Raw genomic sequence first — 17,713 nt, forward strand, 5'->3', positions numbered from 1 at the left:
GTCACCCAGGCTGGAGTGCAGTCGCATGATCTCGGCTCACTGCAGCCTCTGCCTCCTGGGTTCAAGCGATTCTCCTGCCTCAGCCTCCTGAGTAGCTGGGACTACAGGTGCACGCCACCACGCCTGGCTAATTTTTGTAATTTTAGTGGAGACAGGGTTTCACCATATTGGTCAGGCCGGTCTCGAACTCCTGACCTCAGGTGATCCACCCGCCTCAGCCTCCCAAAGTGCTGGGATTACAGGCATGAGCCACCACGCCTGACTTTTTTTAAAAAAAATTTATTTATGTATTTATTATTTTACTTTAAGTTCTGGGATACATGTGCAGAACGTGCAAGTTTACATGTATACATAGGTATACATGTGGCATGTTGGTTTGCTGCACCTTTCAACCCATCATCTAAGTTTTAAGTCCCACATGCATTAGGTATTTGTCCTAATGCTCTCCCTCCCCTTACCCCACTCACCTCCAGGCCCCAGTGTATGAGGTTCCCCTCCCTATATCCATGTGTTCTCATTCTTCAGCTCCCACTTATGAGTGAGAGAACGTGTAGTGTTTCTTTTCTGTTCCTGTGTTAGTTTGCTGAGGATGGTGGCTTCCAGCTTCATCCGTGTCCCTGCGAAGGACATGAACTCATTCTTTTTTATGGCTGCAAGGTCTGTCCGTTTTTACAAAAATTAATAATGAATTAAAAGTTAATGAAGCAGTGGTATGTATGTTGAATTAAGTGATTCAAAAAACCTTAGCTTTTAGCTCTACTTGTTAATATATTCTTAAAAATAACTGTATAATGACTGCTAACCTACTTTTAGCTCTACTTGTTAATATATTCTTAAAAATAACTGTGTAATGACTGCTAACCTATTTGCTTCACAGGTGGTAGAGAAAATCATTGAAATAAGATTTAAAAGTGTTTTTTGTAAGCAGTGTATTAATATCACCACGTGTACATCTTAATACTTACTATTTATCATCATCATGGGTAAATGAACACAGTCTTTATAGTATACTTTTTGAGTTTTGGAAATACCTTATTTTTTATAATAGATTTTATTTTTTAGAGCAGTTTTAGGTGTACAGCAAAATTGAGAGGAAGGTGCAGAGATTTTTCATATGCCCCTTCCCCTACACAGGCATAGCCTCCCTCTTTATCAGCATCCCCCTACCTCCCGAGAGTGCTACATTGGTTATAACTGATGAACCTACATTGACACATCATTACCACCCAAAGTCCATAGTTTACATTAGGGTCCCTCTTAGTATTGTGCCCTCCGTAGGTTTTAACAAAACATGATGACATGTATCTACCGTTATAGTACGTACAGAATAGTTTTACTGCCCTAAAAGTCCTTTTGTGCTCTGCCTATTCATCCGCCTCTGTGCCCTAACCTCTGACAACCATGGATCCTTTTACCATCTCCATAGCTTTTTCTTTTCCAGAATGTCATATAGTTGGAATCGTACAGTACATAGCATTTTCAGACTGTCTTCTTTCACTTTGTAATATGCATTTAAATTTCCTTCATATCTTGTCATGTCTTGATGGCTCATTTCTTTTTAACACTGACTCATTTTCCATTGTCTGGATGTACCACAATTTAACCATGACTTTATTGAAGGATATGTTGATTGCTTCCAACTTTTGGCAATTATGAATCAAGCTGCTATGGACATTCATGTGCAGGTGTTTTTGTAGACATGTTTTCAACTCTTGGGTAAATACCAAGCACTGTGGTTGCTGGATAATATATATGGGGTATGTTTAGTTTTATATGACACTGTCAAACTTCCATAGTGGCTGTACCATTTTGCATTCCCACCACAATGAATGAGAGTTTCTCCACATCCTTGCAAGCATTTGGTGGTGTTAGTGTTTTGGGTTTTGGGCATTCTTACTGGTGTGTAGTATGTGTACTATATGTTTTTGAAGAAAGGTTACATGATAAAAATATTGTTAGATAGTGTGATAGATTGGTGTTTCCAGAAAAACTCACCAGAAACTTTTCATGTGAGGTTTAGAAGTAAAATACCTCCAGGAAAAAGTTGGCATTCGGCTCTGATTAACTGGATTATGAGTAGTAATGATTGTCTTCTTTATGTTTGTTTTGACAGGTTTTGACACAAGGGCGCGTATCTTTAAAGCACCTAGTACCTCCTACCATTGTCAACTGGTAAAATATTTAATTTTTTATTACAATAGATTTCTTTTGTTATAAAATATATTAGGTTAAAACCAATTATGGTTAAACTGACCAAAAAATTGTAATTCTCATTTTATGATTGTAGAACTATGACAGTTATAGAAAATAGTTTTATACTTACTTTAATTCCATATAAATCAATTGGGACATTAAACCATGTCATTGCGCAATACCATCTAGCTTCCTTTCCTTAACTTGAATTTCACTAAGTGTCTGCAAGGGATTTGAACTCAGTAGCCTCTTTATTTTGGATAGTTTAGCATGAATTAGACTTATTACCATTTTAATATGTGATGGTCATTTAAAATGTGTATTAATGTTACTGTAAATTTGTAACTACATTTTAGTAGAGATTGTAGTTTCAAGGGCTTTTTGTCAACCTATAGAAGGTTCTGCATGGTTATTGCAGTTGTCATGGGGCATAAGAAATATAGCACAATTTTATTTCTTTCTGTGTCATCTGAAGTGAATTAGAGTTTATGAAATTTTAGGGCAAAAATTTAAGGATCAAGTGACCTGAAGGTTTTTAGCATTCTGTGAAATGAAAATAAAATTGAGTAGGACTGCTATAGGAAATAGTCTCTGTTGGTAAAGTGCTTTGATGACGTAAAGGCAGTAAGCATTTTATCCATTAGAATCGTGATAGTTGACATCTTCGTTTTCAGGATCTCATTTCAAAGTCTTTTTTCACATCAGTTGAATGTATTAATCTTGACATTTTTAACTGATTTTAAAAGGAAATCACACAAGTAATATGTTTATTATTAAAAACTGTAAGCAATGTAGGAGCATCTAAGTAAACAGGAAACTCCTCTGTTCCCCCCGGTTCTTTTGCTAGGGATTATCCCTTATTTTCATGGAGTGTATCTTTCCAGACACTTTGTTTGCATATCCAAGATTGTCATCTTTTAATGAAATAGATGTGATGGAAAAAGCAATATACTCTGTCCACTTTAATAGTATTCCTCACTTTGTTTTAGACGTGTCTGTGCCTACGTCTCTGAGGGATATACATGATCAAATTAAGAGTGCTTTTGAAGTGACTAAGTAAACCCATTGTAACACAGTACTCCTCTACAAATTTCTTTTAGTAGTTAATGGGTTATGGGAACTCCAAACTTTGAATTCTTAACTAAGAATGCATCAAGAGAGTTTAGTAGATTTACAGTAAAATTGAAATTGCAAAGATAATTATGGCATATTAAGTGATAGATTTTAAATAGGAAGACATTTATAGAAATGACTAATTACTATTGAGGATCAGCTAGGTTTGGGTAGGTGAAGAAGTGGTTTTGGAGCTTCAGTGCATTTACGTGTACTCAGTAGGGTACTTAGGATATTTGAGGAGGGAAAAGGACGTCAGAAACTGATGTGGGAGGGCGGTGCATAGGGAAGAAGTACTATGGTACAGTGACAAAGATAACTTTGTCATAATTTTGCCTAAAAAGAGAAGTAAGACTCATTGTCATGTTATTTAGGTTAGCTGTACGATGAAGTAAAGGGAATGTCATGAACTACTTGGGAAACCCAGTGTCTTGAATCCCAAAACTTAGAACTCAGCCTTTTCACATTTGGAAATTGCTTATGTTCAGAAGTCCCATGATTTAAGAGATAATGTAAAAATGGAAGTTAATTCACATTTGTACATGTCCTTTGTGCGATTGTCGGATTGAAACATTTTAAACTTCTTAAAAAATGTAGGGAAGCAAATGTGAATTTGTATGTGAAAGTGACCTAGTGAGAAGTATGGAAGGAGACGGAGACAGCAGCAAGTTTGCTCCTCCCTTGGTTTCAGTGGAAAATGTTTCTTAAGAGTTGGGCCAGGTATTTCTCATAGCTACTTAAGGTGATCCTTTTTTCTGTCTCTTCTGTTTTTTTAAATGTAATCTGGTTTTTGAGCACTTGCAGAAAAGCTGCAGAGGCCAGGGAATGACACAGCAGAGAATGGAGGTGACGAGAGGGAAGACAACTAGTGATCTTAGTAGCTTTGGTTTTGAAACAGGAAAAGCTTTTTTTAGTGGTAAACTAATTGGGAATTTGTAGGAAGAAGAAAATATGTTGTAAAGAATTTAAAGATAAAAAAGTGAGTAATATTTGAATACAACACAAGGCTATTGACTAAAGGAAGTAATTGGATGTTTAAACCTCGTTTTTAGCTATTTAATCTTTACATGGTACAAATGAAGGCAATATGTTAATTGTGATGCAGGTAATTCTGTATATTTCCACAACATACTTGTAAGTTCTAATTATATGTTATTTGCCTTAACTTTTTTTTTTTTTTTTTTTTTTTGAGACGGAGTCTTGCTCTGTCACCCAGGCTGGAGTGCAGTGGCCGGATCTCAGCTCACTGCAAGCTCCGCCTCCCGGGTTTACGCCATTCTCCTGCCTCAGCCTCCCGAGTAGCTGGGACTACAGGCGCCCGCCACCGCACCCGGCTAGTTTTTTGTATTTTTAGTAGAGACGGGGTTTCACCGTGTTAGCCAGGATGGTCTCGATCTCCTGACCTCGTGATCCGCCCGCCTCGGCCTCCCAAAGTGCTGGGATTACAGGCTTGAGCCACCGCGCCCGGCCAACTTTGTTTTTTAGCTGCTCCATGCAAACTACGGATAAGAAACTGGGCTTTTGGTGGTGGGAAGGGGAATGGAGGAAGAGAAAAGGAAACATCTAAGTAATCTTACTGAATGATATACAAATCATTAAAATTAAATAAAATATATTCTGGGTAGACTTAGCTTGCAAAATTATCTTAAGCTATTGAAGCTCTTATAAATGGAATAAGCATTTTAAAATCATCTTGAAAATCTTCAGAAACTTTTACATTCTCAAAGGTTAAACATAACCAGAGGAGCTATCTTCTCTCAAATACGCATACTTTGTTCATTATATTTACTTTCTCTAACTTTTTTTTTTGTATGTTTGGAAATGTTGCATTTTTCCTCTGGGCTTTGGATTTTCTTTAATTTTATTTTTTATTTCATACTGGGGGAAAAAGAATTTTGTTTGCTTGTTTGTTTATTTATTTTTGAGACAGAATCTTGGTCTTTTGCCCAGACTGGGGTGCAGTGGCGTGATCTTGGCTCACTGCAACCTCTATCTCCCAGGCTCTGGTGATTCTCGTGCTTCAGCCTCCCAAGTAGCTGGGATTACAGGTGCACACCACCACACCTGGCTAATTTTTATATTTTTTAGTAGAGAGGGGTTTCTCCATGTTGGCGAGGCTGACCTTGAACTCCTGGCCTCAAGTGATCTGCCCACTTCAGCCTCCCAAAATGTTGGGATTACAGGCGTGAGCCATTGTGCCTGGCCGAAAAGAGGTATATTTAAAAGTGAATTTGTTACTTCAACACACATAACTGTCACTTAAAAATTAGTCTGTCTGTTCAATCTACTTGGTACAGGTTCATGTAATGCCAAATGTGGTACGTAGCTGGATTGAGTTGGAATTATGAAGATCCTCAAATATTGATGAGCCAGGTTGATGTCATTAAGTAACCTAATAGTTCATGTTCTCCTGAAATATTTGTATAGCTGGCTTTCTCATTAATCATTTTGTAGGAAATGATTGGACTAAAAGAATAAAGAATCCTGTTCAGTATTGTCTTAATCAATTTTGGGAACACTAGGCATCCGTAGAATATAGTCTTAAAATTGATCTAGTTGAACTGCATCAATATTAATGTGAGCAAATTAAGATTTAGTGACCTGCTCATGAGCTCTTAGTAATTGGCAGCAGAGCTCAGTCTAGTCTAGTGTATGTGTTTATGCATGTGTGTATATGTATTTAAAATCCGTGTTGTGTATCTAACTGAAAAAGATGTATATTCCCTTGCCTGATTTCTGTTTCCTATTTATTTTTATCTAGAAGAGGGGATAAAAACTGTTTTTTAAAGAAATAATGGGTCTTGATCAGTTTTGGGGAAATCGAGGGGACGGTATTTGTAGTTCAAGGAGAGTACTCAAGTGTCCTACTGTTATTTCCGCTATCATACTAATAGGACTGAAACAATTTTAAAATTACACTGGATAGCTGAAACTTAAAAAGTTGGCTTTGTTAAACTGCTTTTTAATTTAGATATATTCATGGGAAAGACTTGCTATAATAAATGTTCCTCCCTCCCTTCTTTCCAATATATATCTTTAATGCCAACGTTTCATTTTCTGAGGTTAAAATAAATACAGGCTTAATAGTTTTCTTAAAAATAAGATACCAAATTATTATTTCCCCATAAAACTTCCTAGTTGTAAAGTGGAACTTTATCTAATCAGATAGTAATATGACTGAATCTTCTAATAATGTTTTTAATTGATTTCCTGTCCAGAGTCTTTTTAACAATTTTATTTTTGTATTAAGGAAGTTCTTGCATGGATTAATGATCTCGATTTCAGTCTTGTAGTCATTTCGATGTCATACATTGCAACTGTGTGGTCATAGTTGAAATCTTTGAAGTTGTTGAAAGATTGTGTTAGTATTTGAGGATTTGGAGAGGAAAAATTCTTTGTCTTTACTAAATACAGTAAGAACCACTGTATTACACATAGTAAGTTAGTGTGTGTGTTGTTGATATTTGTAAGAATTTAAAACAACTTTCCTACTTTTAGGTCTGCTTTTTTGGGGAGGGAGGCAGCAGGATATATAGTAAGTAAATGTTTTAAAACCATTCTGTTGAACTAGGTATGTATTTTTATTATGCTTTTAGCTTTGGATGCCTGAGAAGCAAACATGTTTGTGAGAACCAGGGTGCCCCTCTAAAAAGAAACTCTTTCCTGATAGTAAATAATAGTCGCTGGTTGCACTTTCCATTACAACTCTGAGAGACTAATTCTGAGTGGGAAATAGTTCTTTCTGCCCTTCTTGACCCTAGTTTCCTATTTCATAATACATGATTTGCGTCATTCTTCTGGGACTCTTTCAGTCTCTGTAGAATGTGTATGACTGTCACCTAACTTTTGTGGAAAGGAGAATCTCAGAAGTAGTGTACTAAAGGACACTTTTTTCTCCCCAACAGTAAGATACTAATCATAGAGTTTATTAAGAGGGTGTGGGGGCATTAAAAAGTTTGGACATGCCTTGGGAGACATGTAGGTTAAAATCCTACCTTACCTGCTAGTTGTAAGTGCCTTTGGGCACAATCTGTTTGAAATTGGCGTTTGTGAGAATTAAATGAGATAATATAAAAAGTTCCCTTCACTGTCCTTGTTTGCCTGCACTCAGAATTGTTTCCCATTTATTGCTAGCTTGGTGAAAAATTGCAGCCACATTTCATACTAGCAAATACGAATTCCTTAATACCCAGCATTGTGCAAGCCGCTCATTTATACTTCATTAGAGATAAAATGCTAAGCCATGTTATTATTAGTGTTATTTGCAGATATGAACAGTTGTATAGTATTGATGCCCGAGTGTGGTAGGCTGAAAGAAAAATACAGAGGAGGAAATCAGATTGAGTGGTGGGCAGGATTAACTGAGAATTAAATTGTGGCATATCAAGATGCCCCGTCTGCAGTATTTTCTGCTTTTCTGTCCTCTCTTCCCCCGTCCTCATCCTCTGCTGCCTTTGACTTTGTGGGAGCATTTCTAAGTGTTGGGGCTCTTCCCCTGCTCTGCAAGTTGAGTTTTCAGGTTCCTTTTCATGATGGTGGTGGACGTGAGGGGCATAAAATGTCTGCTTGCTCTATTAGTAGAGTGCGAATGTAATACCATCATTGAGTTCTTCCCTCCTGTAGACATTGTACATGTCTTAGATTCTGAGGGTGACTCCCGTTTTCTTTGTTCAGTCTACGAGTTTTGTGGAGGTTAATTTCACAAGTCTGCCAATTTTGGGTTGAGGTACCATGTTGTATCTCTCCTGCGCCTAAGAGATTCTTAAAACCCCAGATCTAAGCAGATAGAACCATTTGATACTTAGTCTGAAAGTGATCCCTATGGCAACCTACTTTTTTCCTGTTTTTCTCTTAGGAAAACACGTCATCTCTGATGGAAGCTTTTCTTCCTTCTCTCTTTTCTCTTTTTCTTCCTTCTCTCTTCTATTTTTTTCTCTCCTCCCCCTTCCCTCGCTTTCTGCCTCCTTTCTCTCTTCTTCCCTTCTCTCGCCTCCCCATCCCTCCCCTGCCCCTTCTCACCTCACAGGGTTGTTTTTTCTCACAGGGTTTCTTTCTTTCTGACTTTGTCTTTTCACAAAGTCTTGTTCTGTTGCTTAGACTGGAGTGCTTTGGTGCGATCACGGCACACCACAGCCTCAACCTCTGGGCTCAAGAGATCCTCCCACCTCAGCCTCCTTTGTAGCCGAGACTGCAGTCATGAGCCACCACTCCTGTCAGGAGGCTTTCATATGAACATTTGTAGCAATTTTTTTTTTTTTTTTTAAATTGGGAGTTGTTACAGGGCATTTGACTATGATATTAATAATATTCTTTAATAGCTGTTTTTAACATAAAAGTTTATTTTAACATCCACTTCATACCTTTGGGAAGTTTATCATTTGTAAGTGATTTCCTGGGTGGTGGTTAAGCTCTATTACTTTATGTACAGTTGTTTCATAACACGAGATGTGAATGACACAAAATCCTGTCTGGTCTCCTCTTCCTCCACTCTTTCCAAGTCACCTGTGTTCTTCCTCTCAAATAATAGAGGTCATACAGAGAAGAGATCTTCCTTATACTTGATCATTATGATTTAAAACAATTGCTATTTAAAATATAAGATGTAAATAACTCTTTGATATATTGCAGCTGACCATTTGCATAGAACATTTTAAAAACACATTTCAGATGTTTGAACCTAGCTGTTTATCACACAATTTTGTATTTCAAGATTTTGTTTGCTCATCTTTGTTGTGTAAGTAGTAATAGGTCATTTTCTTTTAATGCTGTTAAACTTAATTCATCTTGTTATTTTAATTAGCAGTTCTGAGAGTTTAGTGAAGTTGGGAGTTGTTAAATTCTTCTTGGTGAAAGATTAATGGACTTTGACCTGCATTTAAACATTTAGGGATAATTTCTTAAAAACCTTGACTTGCCTGTATCTTTTTCTATAATCAGGCATGAAGTCAGGCATGCCCGTGTGTACATTCTTCTCAGTTGGCAAGGTATCATAGAAGTTCTTCTAAGTCAATGCATGTACATGCAGCTTATTTTTAATGGCCGCATAATAGTCTGTTCAATGGGTATATATGTTTTTCAGGCATTCTTTGGTTCATGAATCTTTAGATTATTTTCTATTTTTGTTTTTTTTGCCACTGAAACAATACTGCCCTGTCTCCCAGGAGAGTGTGTGTGTGTGTGTGTGTGTGTGTGTGTGTGTGTGTCCAAGTTTTATCTTCAGACTATATTACTACTAGTTACAGTTAACTACCCATCCCCAAATCTGTAAATGTCTTCCTGTGACCCTGACACTACTCTGTCGTGATTCTTAGTGATTTCAATATCCTTCTAATACTGTGGTCTTCTTATTTCATACTCCAACCTGCCTTTGCTACTCCTTTTCCATGACCATTCATTCTCCCACTCTCCTAGATGACTATTTTATACTTCCTCCTTAATTTTTTAATATCTTCCTTTCTGCCTCCCTCCCCTCCAGTGATTTTGCTTATTACTCTGAGAAAATAGAAGCACCCAGAAGAAAATCTTCTAAAGCTCCTGTCCCCGCACATCTGTGTCCCTGTTTCTCCCACCCTCGCTCCTCCTCCAGGGTGTGACTCTCTTCTGCATAATACTTTCTTCTGCTGGATGGTAGCCATCAGTCTGCAGACAAGCTCTAGTATTTATGTTTAAAACAAAAGAATCTCTTTTGTCCTGGCTTGTTACCATTGCTTTGTTCTTTAGAGATCTTTCTACTTACTCTCTTTCTGCCCTTTCTTTTGAACCCTCTTCAGTTGAGCTTTGGTCCTTAACACTTAAGCTCTTTTCAAGTTTAAGGTCAATGGAGACCTTCACATTGTCAAATCCAGTATTTAACCTCCAGGCTTCCTCTTTTATTTCCTCTTTTTTGGCTTCCCTATTCATACTCTCTGCCCATTTTCCTTGTGTTGCTTGCCTTTTATTTTAATTTATAGGAGCTCTTTGTATATTTTGTCACCATTTTTTCCTGGATACTTGTTTTCCTTTTGATTCTTTTAAAGTTGTGTTTCATCATACAGAAATGTTAAATCCTCTGGATTTTGTAGGAGAATAAATCTATGAGAATCAACAAGAGAATTTTGAAAAATTTGGGTAGTGAAGGTCTTACCAGATATTTAAACCATTTGTTCTCAAGCATTAGTGTAGAAAAAACCCATGTGGTTGCAATTTAAAAATGAATCTGCCACAAGAGTTTTCAATTTTTAGGTCTTGGGACAGTAAGGAAGATAGGGAGGCATGTCTGAGGAGTCTTCGTTTTGAATAACCTCTAAGGTAATTCTGATATGATTGGTCCATGGGCCACATTTAAGAAACATTGCACTTTGGGAGGCTGGGGTGGGCGGATCACAAGGTCAGGAGATCGAGACCATCCTGGCTAACACAGTGAAACCCCGTCTCTACTAAAAATACAAAGACAAAATTAGCCGGACGTGCGGGAGGCTGAGGCAGGAGAATGACGTGAACCCGGGAGGCGGAGCTTGCAGTGAGCCGAGATCACGCCACTGCTCTCCAGCCTGGGCGAAAGAGCGAGACTCTGTCTCAGAAAAACAAAAACAAAACAAAACAAAAAAAGAAACATTGCTGTAAATTTATATTTGGTATTAAAGGATATTAGCAAAGCAGTAGGCAAATACATGGCAGGAACAGAATGGTGTTTAGAAACACATCCAAGTGTGAATGAGAAATTATTAATGAAGAGGACATTTTGTTTTATTTGAGAAAAGAGTGGTTTATTTAAAAATGCTTTAGGCAGTTTATCTGAGAGGAAAGAATTTAGCTTTCACCGTCATACAATATAGAAAAATAAACTCTGTTGAATTAAAGATCTAGATGTAAAAATCAGGCAAACACTAGAAAAAATACAGGAGACCCAATAGTTTAACCTTTGGATAGGTGAGACCTTTTAAAACTAGGTTGGAAACCTAGAAGCTGTGAAAGAAAAGATTGACAGATTTAGCTGTTTAAGTTTACTTTTACTTTTGAAAGATAATGTTCTGTCTAGCATGGTGAAGTCCCATCTCTGCTAAAAAATACAAAAAATTAGCTGGACTTGGTGGCCGGTGCCTGTCGTCCCAACTACTCAAGATGCTGAGGCAGGAGAATCGCTTGAACCTGGAAGGCGGAGCTTGCAGTGAGCCAAGATCACACCACTGCTTTCCAGCCAGGCAACAGAGCGAGAGTTCGTCTCAAAAAAGAATAAAAATAAATAAATAAATAAAAAGAGAAAGATAATGTTACAGGACAGAGGTCCTGATCTGGACCCGAAGGGAAGGTTCTCGGATCTTGCGCAAGACAGAATTCAGGGTGAGTCCATAGTGCAAAGTAGAAGCAAATTTATTAAGAACATAAAGTGGCGAAAGAACAGCTACTCCATAGACAGAGTAGGATACTCCTGAAAGTAAGAGGAGGAACGCGCCCACCCTAGGTACGATGCTGGTATACATGGGAAGATGTGCTCTGCTACAGGGTTTGTGATGAATAATTTCCTTAATTACTATATTTTGCAAAAATCAATGTTATCTTTAAAGCAAAATTAGGAATGCTTTTGTTCTCCAGATATCGGGATATCTGGACACTCCCAAGTCTGAGTCTGTTTTTTAAACATTATTAATTTGTTCCCTTAACTGTAAACACCCAGAGGCTCGGAATGCCTAGTTTTCTGGGAATGCAGCCCAGCAAGTCCCAGCCTCATTTTCCTATCCCTCACCAAAGATGGAGTTGCTCTGGTTCAAACGCTTCTGACAATTATGCTCATTCTAAGGTGTAGCAAATAAAGTATCTATGACTAGTTCTCAAGATTTTTTAGAGCCACCTAGCAAATAAGATGCAGTTGTCCAAATTTGTTACTTTACTTAATTTATCTAGAACATTTTAGAAAAATCAAATGGCTTAATTGAATGTGGCTGGTATCACTAGGCTGCGTTTGATGCCCTTAAACACTTGCTCTGTGGCTCTCCCCTCCCTTGGCTTTTGCAACACTGTCCTCTCCAGTTTCTCCTTTATTGGTTTCCTCAGTGGTACTTTCCCCTTCTCGGCGCCGTAGATTGGTTTCTTTTCAAAGTTTTCTGTCCTTGAACTTGATCTTGTAGATTTCCTATTTGTTCCGTTTGGGGCATTCTCATCCTTCTTCCCTTTATGGCTCCAAAGTGTGTGCCTGTAGCTCTGGCCTCTCTTAAGTTTCACAGTTTATGTGTATTTGGATGACTCACAGGAATCTTAAACCCGTATTTTCAAGACTGTATTTATTTCCTTTCTGCCAACCATCCAACCACTGACCACCTATTTTACTTCTTGTATTTCTGTCTTGGTGGAAGGCACCAAGATCATTTTCTCTCTTTGTATTATTACAGCTGTAATTCATGAATTCTGTATTGTGTTCAGATACAGAATTAATTGTTGGGAAGGACTGGGGGAACAGCTGCAACATTTGCCACCCTTGGAAGCTGCTGGTCCTGTGTCACACCACCTTCACCTTTTGATCGAGGAGGGTAAAGAAGTATTTTCACTGTTTTTTATCTAATTTGTTTGCCTCTAGTTTCTGCTACCTTCGCATTGTCTTTTACATATAGTTATTTTCTAAGCCGGCATTTGGGTACATTAGAATGCGAACTAAGTTCTTTTCAAAGGGCACAACAGTTCAACTTCATCTCCTCCCCACCCTGCTCTTCTGGTTTGTTTTTTTTTCTTGAACAAAAGACAGACTTTTTGGGACTTGGTCAATCTGTGCGGTGCCATCACTTCTAAAGCTCCATCCCTACTCCCACTCCCCTACACCATCCTCATGTGTCCTTAGCCTTTTAAGATCACAAAAAAATTGCCATTTGATCCAAAGAGATTTCTCAGAAAATGCTAGAACTAGTCTCTACCTTTTACTGTGCTCTTCCTGAAGCACCATTTATACTTGATGATTAATACTTACCTTTAGGTTGTATAATCCATTTGAGTTAACTTTTTGTGTAATATAAGGAAGGGTTACAACTTCATTCTTTTACTTTTTGGTTATTTCAGTACCATTTGTTGAAAAGACTGTTCTTTCTCCATTAAATTTTCTCACCACCCTGTTGAAATTCAGTTGTCCATAATGGAAGGATTTATTTCTGGATTCTGAAATTGACTCCGTTGATCTATTTGTCTGTCCTTTTGCCAGTACCACACTGTCTTAATTACTGTTCTTTTGTAGTAAATTTTAAAATTAAGACATATAAGTCATCCAAGTTTGTTGTTCTTTTTCAAGATTGTTTGGCTGTTCTGGGTGCTTTTAATATCCATGTGAATTTTAAAATCAGCTTACTTATTTCTGTCTAAAAGCCAGCTTTTATACAGCTGAGATATTTTTTAAGCTAACCTTAGATTTAATGAACTAGTTATTTAGGTCAAAAAGAAAAGGCCGGGCATGGTGGCTCACGCCTGTAATCTCAGCACTTTGGGAGGCCGAGGCAGGTGGATCACAAGGTCAAGAGATTGAGACCATCCTGGCCAACATGGTGAAACCCCATCTCTACTAAAAATACAAAAATTAGCTGAGTGTGGTGGAACACGCCTGTGGTCTCAGCTACTCAGGAGGCTGAGGCAGGAGAATCACTTGAACCCAGAGGCGAAGGTTGTGGTGAGCCGAGGTCGCGCCACTGCACTACAGCCTGGGTGACAGAGCGAGACTCTGTCTCCAAAAAAAAAAAAAAAAAAAAATCAAACTCAAGTATTGTTGAGGTAGCAAATATTCTATCATCTGAAACCTCAGTGGTAAACACAATACCCCAATTTAACATATTTTTGCTACTTGTTAAATATGTACGTGTAAATATATTCACTTAAGTAAACTAAGTGGACAAAATTAGATAGTTTTTTCATATCCAACTTATTTAACTTGATACACTTTCCAGCTTCCAACATATTGTAAATATTTATAATCTTGTAAGACGATGCTACGTAATTCAACTTGTCAGTATTGTTCTAGTGCTATTAGCTCTATTAATTACATAAGGACATTGGTGTAAGGGGACTCAAAAATTCACAGGTTTGGGTAGAAAACGAGAACTAGACAGTGGTTTCATCACTATAAAGTTAGTTGTTACTTAGTGTCCCCGAATGCTAATGTATGGCAGATCCCTGTAGCCATAAATTGCATTCTGGGCTTTAAGGGATTAAAATATAATTCAAATCCTTCAATAAAATGATACCATTCACACCATTACCTTAGATCTTGTTTGTACATGCCATTCAGTGTATTGCAATGCTTTTAAAAACATTGATGCAGGTTTCTTGCTCCTTAGTTTAGCTAAATTCAGCTTCTTGTCACATGACCAGAAAAAAAAATAAGGCATGTGGACACATTGAAGGCTGAGGAGGGTGGAATTTATTAAGCAGAAGGAAAGCTCAGCAAAGAGAGGGGTCCTGCAGCAGGTTTCCGCCTCACAAATTGAATACCAGGGCCACCACACAGGAGCTGAAGAGTTGAGACTCCTCCTCTGCATAAGGCTCGAATTCCTGGTGACTCCACCCCAGGGCATTATTCGGAAAGACTCAGTCAGGAAACGGTGGGCAGACTGGGGCAGACTTTCTCCCTTTGGGTGATGGGTTTCACCCTGGACCAGCAGTCCCGTCTTTCAACCTTCAGGTTGCTTTAGGCTTGAAGGTGAGGTTTCACCAGGGACCAGATAGGGTACTATCTGCCTAGGTATTTTTCCAGCCTCTATCAATGTGGTATTACAAATATAACACAGAAGGAAGAAAAAAAAAGTTAAATCACACCTTGGGAAATTACCAGCCTAGTAGCATCAGTAAAAATGGTACTGTTTTAGTCATGGCATGAAATACATGTAAAATCGAAGGTTGATTTTCTTTTTCTGTTTGAGGGAAGGTCTGGCTTTGTTGTTGCCCAGGCCAGAGGGCAGTGGCATGATCTTGACTTGTTGCACTTTTCGCCTCCTGGTGTCAAGCCATCCTCCCACTTCATTCAACCTCTTGAGTAGCTGGTACTGCAGGTGTGTGCCACTATACCTGGCTAATTTTTGTAGTTTTTGTAGAGACAGGGCTTCGTCATGTTTCCCAGGCTGGTCTCAAACTTCTGAGCTCAAGTGATCCATTTATCCTGGCCTCCCAGAGATCTGGGATTACAGTTGTGAGCCACCATGCTGGCCTGTTTTTCAATTACTGATTACTTTCAAGTTGGAAAATGCCTTGTGAAACACTCATAGATGTTGCTGGGATTATCGAGTACTTTCGATACTGTGTAAATAAATGACAGAGTAACACCATAGTTATGTGATTGGAACTCAAGAATTATTAAATGATAGAATTGAAAAGAGTTATTATATGAGTCATTTGTCCAGAATTTATAATTTTTTTCTGTATTCCAATGAAATAACTTTAAACTATGTATATTCTCTAAAATAGTCTTTCAATTTGCCCAGCATACTTGCTCTCCCTAGGTAGATATTAGCTAAAAATTAACAAAAACAGCCTTTCCCCCTATTACTGTGTGGTAAAGATGTAAAACCCTTTTTGCCAGCAGGGCTGCCCTCTACTGGACTATTTAAGGTATTCAGTGAGCAGGTCAATATGACTCTTTTACAAGAACGTAACACAGTGGGTATAAGTGTAAACATCCCATATCCCAGACAAACTGAAGTTCCCTGAATAGGTTAAAAAAAGAAGCCCTTTAATAAACTTTTACCATTAAAACAATTCTGGTCATTTTGAGAACTGGTAATGAAGTTTGTATAGTCTTAGTATCCATTTCAACCTTGGAGGCAGATCTGCGGCAATAAGAATAGTAATGTATAGGAATGGTGGGTATACTCTGATGTCAGTCTTTTATGATGATTTGTATATTAATACAAATCACATTTTTGTGAGTCCATTCATGCCGTGGATGTTTTCTTAGGCATAAACATAGGTCATAGTGGACATATACTGAATAGGTCATATCTGTTAAGTCTCTTGCTACAAAGCATCAAAACTTTTCAGAGCTATTTCCTCTGTGAAAATTCATTTTAAGTAGCAACTTATTTTTTTCTGTGGTTCATTCCCATGCTTGAGATTTGCAGTAATGTAGAACTAGTTTACCATCACTGCTGAAACACTCATAAAAAGTTCCAAATTCCTGGTCCAAGGAAAGAGCAAAAGCCTGACTCACATAAATAAACAACTAAGGTTGCAAGTTTAAGGAACTTTTTTGTTGAAGTCCAGGAGTCTTTGGATGGTTCGAGTTCACTCTACTGCCTGTTTCTTTGTTTTCATAATAGGAACATCTCCCACAGCCTTTAGTAGGATGTCAGATTTTTCTTGATGTTGCCACCAGGATCCTATGTCCCCAGGGAAACTACAGTGGAATAAGGGGGCTCCGAAGTGGCTGTTTTTGGGAGGAGACCTCTGTAAGTCCTTTGCTGCCAGCAGCAGTTAAGGCAGGTAGCTGTGACATGGTCTTTAGCTTCTGCCATCTTGTTAGGTCCCAGCTGAGATTTTGGAAAGGATTGTTCAGGGGTGGTAAGGGCTCAAACAGTCCTGCCTCAGCCTCACGACGAGCCACAGAATCTGGCTAATTTTTTTATTTTTAAATTTTTTTTCAGACAGAGTCTTGCTTTGTTGCCCAAGCTGGAGTGCAGTGGCCTGATCACAGCTCATTGCAGCCTCGATCTCCCTAGGCTGAGGTGATCCTCCCACCTCAGTCTCCCGAGTAGCTGGGACTACAAGTGTGCACCACCACACCCTGCTAATTTTTCTCTTTTTTGTAGAGATGAGGTTTTACTATGTTGCCCAGGCTGGTCTTGAACTCCTGGGCTCAAGCAATCCGCCTGCCTTGGCCTCCCAAAGTGCTGAGATTACAGGCATGAGCCACCATGTCTGGCCACGATATTATTTTTAATTCAAAAACAAATATGCAAAATTAAATTTTAGAGAACTTAGTTGGATAACATCTTTCTCCTGGGTTATTAGGGTATGTTTATTCTTTGCAACTCTGTTCTGGGTGTAGCAAGACCATTTGTTTTCATTTTGCCATTTTCCTGTACAGAAAGCTTTAATGTCTCCCCATGACCTTTATGGCAAAAACCAAATTCCCTCGACTGGTCCGGTCTTTGGATTACTACACAATATATTGTCAAAGAAAACAGCCTGGAATGATGAACAGAGCCTGGGGCTCAGTTGGAGTCCTGAGTTCTCACCAGCTGTGCATGAGCAAGTTTGGAGGCGTTCCTTAACTTGTAAAATCGATTTGGAGTTTTAGTATGCATGATTTCCTTTAGTTCTTTTTTCTTTTTCCCAGAGTGCTAGAATTCAGTCTTTTAGTTCTTTGAACGTATTTATAATAGCTACTTTGATGTCTTGTCTACTAAGTCTGACATCTGGGCCTTCAAGGACAATTTCTGCTGCCTGCTTTTTCCTTCTTTCCGTG

General features: G+C 38.3%; 1 protein-coding gene across 4 annotated transcripts in view; it reads left to right on the forward strand.

Moving 5' to 3' along the window:
- ACSL3 (acyl-CoA synthetase long chain family member 3) overlaps window positions 1-17,713 on the forward strand; it is an 80,646-nt gene that overhangs the window by 25,022 nt on the left and 37,911 nt on the right. For 2 of the 4 annotated variants that reach the window (XM_065526166.1, XM_005574429.4), the window contains exon 2: window positions 2,114-2,172. The exons of the other annotated variants lie outside the window; for them this stretch is intronic. The gene's annotated coding sequence lies outside the window, so the exon portion shown is untranslated. The remainder of the gene's footprint in view (window positions 1-2,113; window positions 2,173-17,713) is intronic. 4 annotated transcript variants of the gene reach the window in all.

This window comes from Macaca fascicularis, chromosome 12 (genome assembly GCF_037993035.2).
Source record: "Macaca fascicularis isolate 582-1 chromosome 12, T2T-MFA8v1.1".
NCBI classification, from domain to species: Eukaryota; Metazoa; Chordata; class Mammalia; order Primates; family Cercopithecidae; genus Macaca; species Macaca fascicularis.